Genomic DNA, 7,455 nt, shown 5'->3' on the forward strand with positions numbered 1-7,455 from the left:
GTAGGCAGCAATGGAGGGATCTCAGTAGCTATTGGTGATACCTGCTGTGATCCCTCCTTATTTATTTATTTACAGTTTCTTATATAGCGCAGCAGATTCCGTTGCGCTTTACAATAGTAGACAGTGATAAAACAAACTGGGTAACAACAGGCAGACTTGGAGGTAGGAGGGCCCTGCTGCAAACTTACAATCTATAGGGATATAGGAGGGAAACACAAGGACAGGCACCAGTAATAGCATAGCAGTCCCACCAAGTTGCAAGTACAGGAGGGAAGCTATATAATACATAAGTGCCTCAGAGGGTTATGCGTGTGGTACTTAAATATGATAGGCTTGCCTGAAGAGGTGAGTTTTCAGGGAACGCTTAAAAGTTTGGAGGCTAGTGGAGAGTCTTATTGAGCGTGGAAGGGCATTCCATAGGATGGGAGCAGCCCGATTAAAGTCCTGTAATAGTGAATAGGAGTTAGTGATCCGCGCAGAAGAGAGACGCAGATCTTGTGCAGAGCGGAGTGGTCGAAATGGGAGATAATTTGTGATAAGTAAGGAGATATAAGCTGGTGCAGTATGGTTAATAGCTTTATATGCGAGTAGAAGTGTTATATTGAATACGGTAAGATACAGGCTCCTTCTTACATTCCAGAGATACATAATATTTGCAGCTAACCCCTGGGAACATAAACTAAAAATATTGGTTGATAAATGGGCCCCTTAATGGACATACACAATGGACAATTTTTTTTTTTAAATGATATGCAGGATAACAATATTGTAAAGGCCCCCATACATTAGTCCGACTTGTCCTAAGGACAAGTCGGACCTGATTTCCCCCTGCAGCTCCCCGGGAGGGGGACACACGATTTGGCACTCGATGTGCCAAGTTTTGCAAATGATACATCGCATGCGATGTATCATTTGCAACTCCCGGGGAGCTGCAATGTGGAGGGAGCAGGGGGGCCGGGGACATCGAGGTGGCGGGCGGGGGATGCTGCAAGGCAGCTGGGGGGACGGACGCACGCTCCTAGTAGTGCGGACGCTGCGGGGGACACAGGTGGCAGTGACATAGAGCCGGGCGGGGGGAGCCGGGAGCTGTCAGTACTAAAAAACAAAAAGCCCATAGAATGAATGGGCAGCCTGTGATTGACTGAGCGCTCTCTCAGCCAATTGCTGACAGGCTGAGAGAGCGCTCAGCCAATCACAGGCTGCCCATTCATTGTATGGGCTTTTTTTTTTTCAGTACTGACAGCTCCCGGCTCCCCCCGCCCGGCTCTATGTCACTGCCGCCTGTGTCCCCTGCAGCATCCGCACTACTAGCGGCGTGTCCCCCCCCCTACCCGGACAGAGCATGACAGCTCCCTGCTCCGGCTCCCCCTGCCGCCCCCCTCCTTCGCCGGCGTCTCCCGCCCCCCTCCCTTGCCGGCGTCCTCAGAGTCCCCACGGCTGCACATAAGATTTATCTTATGTGCTGCACATAAGATTTATCTTATGTGCAGCCGGTCCGACGTCCCGACTCTGACCCGATGCGCACGGGACCGCGCATCGGGTAGGACCGGGTGTCAAAACCTGCGATTTGGTCCGATTTCACTGCCCGAACCATCTGGATCGGGTGAAATCGGGGCCAAATCGCATAGTGTATGGCGGCCTTAAGATATGTTGGTGCATATTATCTGGTGTGTGTGCACTTTGTCGCTGATGATGTGTGCTCCAGCGCATCAAGTCTTCTCTACCAATTACTACCTGATTCAGCTATACCACTAATATCACATCTATTTCCCCACCTCCCCTCCACTAACTGCCTAATCCTCCCCTATCTCTAATATCTCATTCTACCCTTCTCTTTATTAGGTCTCCCGCCTGTAGCTTCAAATGCTAAAAACCGTTTACCCTTATCATTGTCTCGCCAACACAGACAGAAAGTACATTTTCCCCAACATATCTAAAAGAAACAGAATGATATTGAGCACTGATTTCGTAATATCAAACACTGCAGCTGTTACCTAAGGAGGATTACCACAAAAACCCCTTAAAAGATAGGAAACACGAAAAAAACAGAATGGTACAGCGCTATGCTTAATATTAATAAATTTTTATGAAAAATAAATAGTATTAGATGTATATATAATTCATACATTAACAATGTGGCCAACATTGGGACAGACAAGACTTAAGGCCCATACAGACACTTCGATGATTCCTTAATGATGATGAACGACCCCATTATAAATCACCTCCTGAACAACTCAGAACGACTTCGTTCAGGGTCGTTCAGGAGGTGAATCTTTCAACATCATCTAGTGTTTATGCTGTGAATGATGGACGACTACAAACGATGCGCGTACCCGTGGGTCGTTAAAGACCATAGCCATCGTCCATGCATGCAGGTCAATTTGGCTATGGTCGTTAACAATGTTTGTTTTTTCAATAGAAAAAGGACCTGCATCGTTTGTGGTCGTTTCTCATCTGTCGTGCACCAGCGATCACTGCAATGCTGAGGTCTTTCATTTTCACTTCAAGGATGAAAATGAACGATGGTAGTTAAGATGTGACACATCGTAGTGTCTGTATGTACCTTTACACACATAAATTAAAAAGCTATTTTTCACTTTTAGTAACTCCTCTTTAGTATCAATGTTAGTTGGTTAATAGCAGCATGCAGTTTGATCAATTTTCCTTTGTTAAAACCAGTTAATAGAAGTTCAGTAGGTGATAATTGCCATTTTATGTGCACATATTGGTGGTTTAATACTCAAGTGAACATCCAGGTAAAACAACAGGGATCTCGGAGAGGATCGATTTGGACTGCAAGCAGGATCCCTGTCGTTCTACCCATATGGAGGTTATGGAGCAGTAGCCCCCTCCCCCCCTTGCAGGCTGCAGCATCAGTAAACTTACAGTAAGAAGTGACTACCCAGTACTCACTGCTGGGAAAGGCAGCAGGGCTGACAGCTGCTGCCTGAGTCAATGCTGCCCTGTGTCAGTAATGTCCTCCTAAGAGGAGCGATGTAATGCACCTCTTCATCAATGTCCTGTGACGAGGGGCAGACCGGGCGGCTGGGGTGTTGTATGAATGTGGTGCATGCAGACACCCTTTATTAGCCCTGTCAATTCATTATTGACAGGGGGAGGCAGATTGGCGGTCGCTGGGGGTACCGAGCACCCCCCTCCTCACCTGCATGTATCAGGGGTGGAGGTAGAAATGTCCACGGTGCAATCAGGAGGGAAGGAAGCCCACCAATACAGCTGCTGCTCCCTGTCTGTTGGACCTGGCGCTCCATGCAGATCCTGCTGCGGGGTCTGCAGACAATATTGTACCGCCACTGCCTCTTGCCCACTCCAGTCCCTCTCTGCAGTGCAGCCTGTGTGCCGTCCAGTCATCGAGCCACAGGCTGCACATTCACATTCCATTGGACAGCCGCCGGAAGTACAGAACTGCTCTCCGGTGGCTGTCAGTCAGCAGCAGTGCAGCAGATTGGAAATAAAGATCCGATCCGCGGCCAGATTCAGAAAAAGGAGCATAGCAGAAATGCCCCCTTTAGGGCTTGGCACCCGGCGGCGGGAGCCTCCTTTGTCTCCCAGAGTTCCGCCACTGTACACCTAATACTATTTCTTTTTAATAAAAATTATTTAATATTAAGCACAGCACTATATCATTCTGTTTTTTCGTGTTCCCCAACATATCCTTCCTTTTTCACTACCTGCAAGTTACAAGTCCCCCAACACCACTACCAGTGACGTAACTATGGCACTGAGAAAGTGTAGGCACCGGGGGTCTGTGGGGCTATTGTCACACCGCTGCCGGGACCTGCCACCTCTCTGGCCGGGACAGCAGATTTACTTCTACAGCTCTCCTCCTGGCTCCTGCTGCTATTGAAAACTGGCCTTCAAAAACTGTCTGCCCCCATACAGCAGACAGTTGTCTGCTATTAGGGACAGCCATTTTGTAAGGGTCAGTTTTCAATAGAAGCAGGAGCCAGGAGGAGAGTAGTACGAGCAGCGCCAGGACCACAGACAAGACTGTGGGGGGCACCGCACATGGAGGGGTAAAGCAGGTTTGGGAGGGTTAACTTTACTTGGGGGGGCACAGCTGGTAGGGGCGATGGGGGGAGGGGGGGGTCACACAATCAGTAGTAACACCACTTAGCACTACCCACAATCCCTGTTACCCCCCTATGCTCATGTGCTAAATGCTGGATCTAAACACAACCGGATTTGGCCTGCATTCTGATTGACCCGCAAAGTTGTGAAATTTGCAGCTTTGCGGGTCATCTAAACACCTCCCACCGCCCGCACGAAGGTCCGCCCACCATCACACGCACCGCAAATCTCCCCACACGCATGCAAATGGATGTTTTGCATGAACATCCATTCGTAGATCGAATGATTTCTCTAGAGCTCGCAGAGCGGAGACACTCTCTGATGTCTTAGATCTGCGGCGCCCCTGTACGGGAAGAGGGCGGGCAGCTGACATCCAGTGACATCAGCTGCACACCCCGGCACCCACGTAAGGGCCACATTAGCATGGGAACGCCCAGCGTTTTTGGCGCTACCTGTACACACCGCCTCACGCCCCCCACCCGCACTACTATGTGCGAATGGGCCAGTGAATAATCGATTCACCATGCCCGCACGCAAATGGAGCCTGCACATGGGCATAACTGCGAATTCACATGCACATGCGCAGTCCCAAACCATCGCTCCCTTGTGCAAATGCGCAGGAGAGCATAAGTATCAGAATGAGGGCCTTTATTCCATTCATGACATATGTCTCGCTGATTCATGAAGTATCTTTAATTTATTTCCATTTCAACTTAAATAATTGTTTATTTTTCATCAATTATTTTCTGCACCAGAGAAATGATTTATGTATAGAAATAGTTTAGTGGTATGTTTTTTAAGCCTTTAATAAATAAAGATGTACTACAGGTCGAGTATCCCGTATCCAAATATCCGTTCAGTAGCGCACGCAGGGGGGGTTTCTGAGTACCCAGAAACCCCCCTAGGAGTCTAAGGACCCTAGGCTGAAAGCTGAGGGTCCCCTCTTTCCATGGGTACAAGAATTTTAAAAATCGGCCCTTGGGAACTGGAGATATCTGACTTCAAAATAGTGGTCCCCATCCAAGCCTGTTAATTGCTCTTCCCAGTCAGATATTTCAGGTTCTGTCTGACTTAGAGTTTTTCTGAGGATATATTCCAAAAGCTGGGACTCTCCCCTTTTGATGACCACTAGCAGCTTGTCTCTACTGTTCCCAGAACCAGAGGTATCAGCCTTCCAGCAGCTGGTTACTGCTCCGGCTCCACACACCTGGTATGTAGTTTTATATACTCGTTGGCAGATTGCTCTGCCTCCTGAAGTCTGATCCCCTAGTGCCCAATAGCATTTGGTAGGTGGGATTCTCTAGTTTTTAATTCCATTAAAATCTAAGAAATCTAGTTCCTGGAAACTGGAGATATTTGCAGTCAAGCAAGCTGTCCTCCCACCTTCTCCCACCCTATCTCCCACCATCTGTGCAGTAAAGGGGTAATTAGTGGAAATTACTGATCCAGGACCTACATGCTGAGCGGTTGGTATAATACCCCCTACCACCTGCGGGACATCAAAGCTTCCCCCACCCCTACCGCTGGAGGATCGATAGGGGCCCCAATACATTGCTATGCCCAGGGGTCTACACTGCTGTATATATATATATATATATTTTATTATTATTATTATTATTATTATTATTTATATATATTTGGTCTATCTATAATACTTTAACTGACCCGGCATATACTGGGTCTCCTAAGCGTCCATCTCTGTGCTTTGCTCCGCCCCTTTGGAAACCCCCTTCTGAAAATCCTGCGTTTGCCCCTGCCGTTATCCAAATTATTCCGAAAACCAGACATTCCAGAAAGTGAAAAATTTTTTTTTTTTTTGCTAAGAACTCACTGGGGACATTTGTAACAGCATCACTGGGGACATGATATGTAACAGGCACTATATATGTGCAAGACAGTGATTGCTTGGCATTCAAATTCAGTGCTGAGATAGTACACACATTTTGTTTCACGTTTTGAAACCCTGTTTTTTGAACAAATAAAATATATTTGTGTGTATTTTATGTGGTAATAAAATATATTTGTGTGTATATTATGTGTTTATACAGCATAAATGCAAGATACTTCAAAATACATCATTGAAATATTAAAATATTCCGAAATACGGAATAATCCGTTATCCAAAATTCTCCTGGTCCCGAGCATTTTGGATAAGGGATACTCAACCTGTATTTATTTACATTTTACATGGTCAGTCTCTTTTGGTCATTACTACTTTATAATTAAGCTCACTGTGTCTTTTCACAGCGGGACACGGTCATTTAGTCTACAGCAAATTGGTCGACAATCATTAGGTCGACACCGTTAGGTCGACATGGGGAGAGGTCGACATGGTTATGGGTCGACATTGGTTAATGTCGACATGGGTTAAGGTCGACATGGTTCTAGGTCAACATGACATTAGTTCGACACTAGCGTTAGGTCGACATGGGCTAGGTCGACAGTCAAAAGGGTTTTTTCACTTTTTTGAGCCGACATGTGCTGACAGGTGGTATTTCATGCTGTACCATCCACTAGGGCGTGGTGGTAGAAAAAAATAGTGTGCCGAGCGCAGCAAGGCACCTTGCCTGAAGCATGGCACCTTGCCTGAAGCATGGCGAGCACAACGAGCTATGCGAGGAGACGTGGTGCATTTTAACCAGTGTCCATGTCGACTGTGTCGACATTCGGGTCCCAAAAACAGTAAAAAAAACATGTCGACCTTTTGACTGTCGACCTAGACCATGTTAACCTAATGCTTGTGTCGACCTCAAGCCATGTCGACCTAAAGCCATGTCGTCCTAGAACCATGTCGACCTATCCCCATGTCGACCAACTTGCTGTAGACCAAATGATCCCAACCCCTACCAGCAGTGGACATTTTTACCTATGGGCTGCAGGACTGCAGACCCCTCAGGTAAAATCTGCCACCTCCTCAGCATTTGTGAAGCTAGTGGCTTCTCTGTGGCTAATGGTGTGTCCACACGGCAGATATGACGTGCTATGCGAGTCCCGATACGATCAGATGGTATCGGGACTCGCATAGCACGGCATGCTGCAGAGGGACAATTTAGACTATATAGTACAGATCTGCACTATATAGTCTTGCCTGCCCTCACTATATCGCAGCCGATTTGCGCTCACTCGGGAGCGCGCATTGGCAGCGCATCGGGCTATTAGTTCACTATATTGGGAACATCGGAAGCCATATCGCCCCCGTGTGTACACCCCATAACAGTCCTACATGACAGTAACCCACTTGACAGGTAGTCCCATTGGGAGGTGTTCCCTCACTTTGCCAGTCTGGGCTGCGATAGGCAGAAAAGTAGGGATGGCCATCGGCACATCCTCCATCGATGGTTGCCATTGATCGCTTTTAGAGCA

Source organism: Crinia signifera, chromosome 1, assembly GCF_055691185.1.
Source record: "Crinia signifera chromosome 1, ASM5569118v1, whole genome shotgun sequence".
Lineage (NCBI taxonomy): Eukaryota > Metazoa > Chordata > Amphibia > Anura > Myobatrachidae > Crinia > Crinia signifera.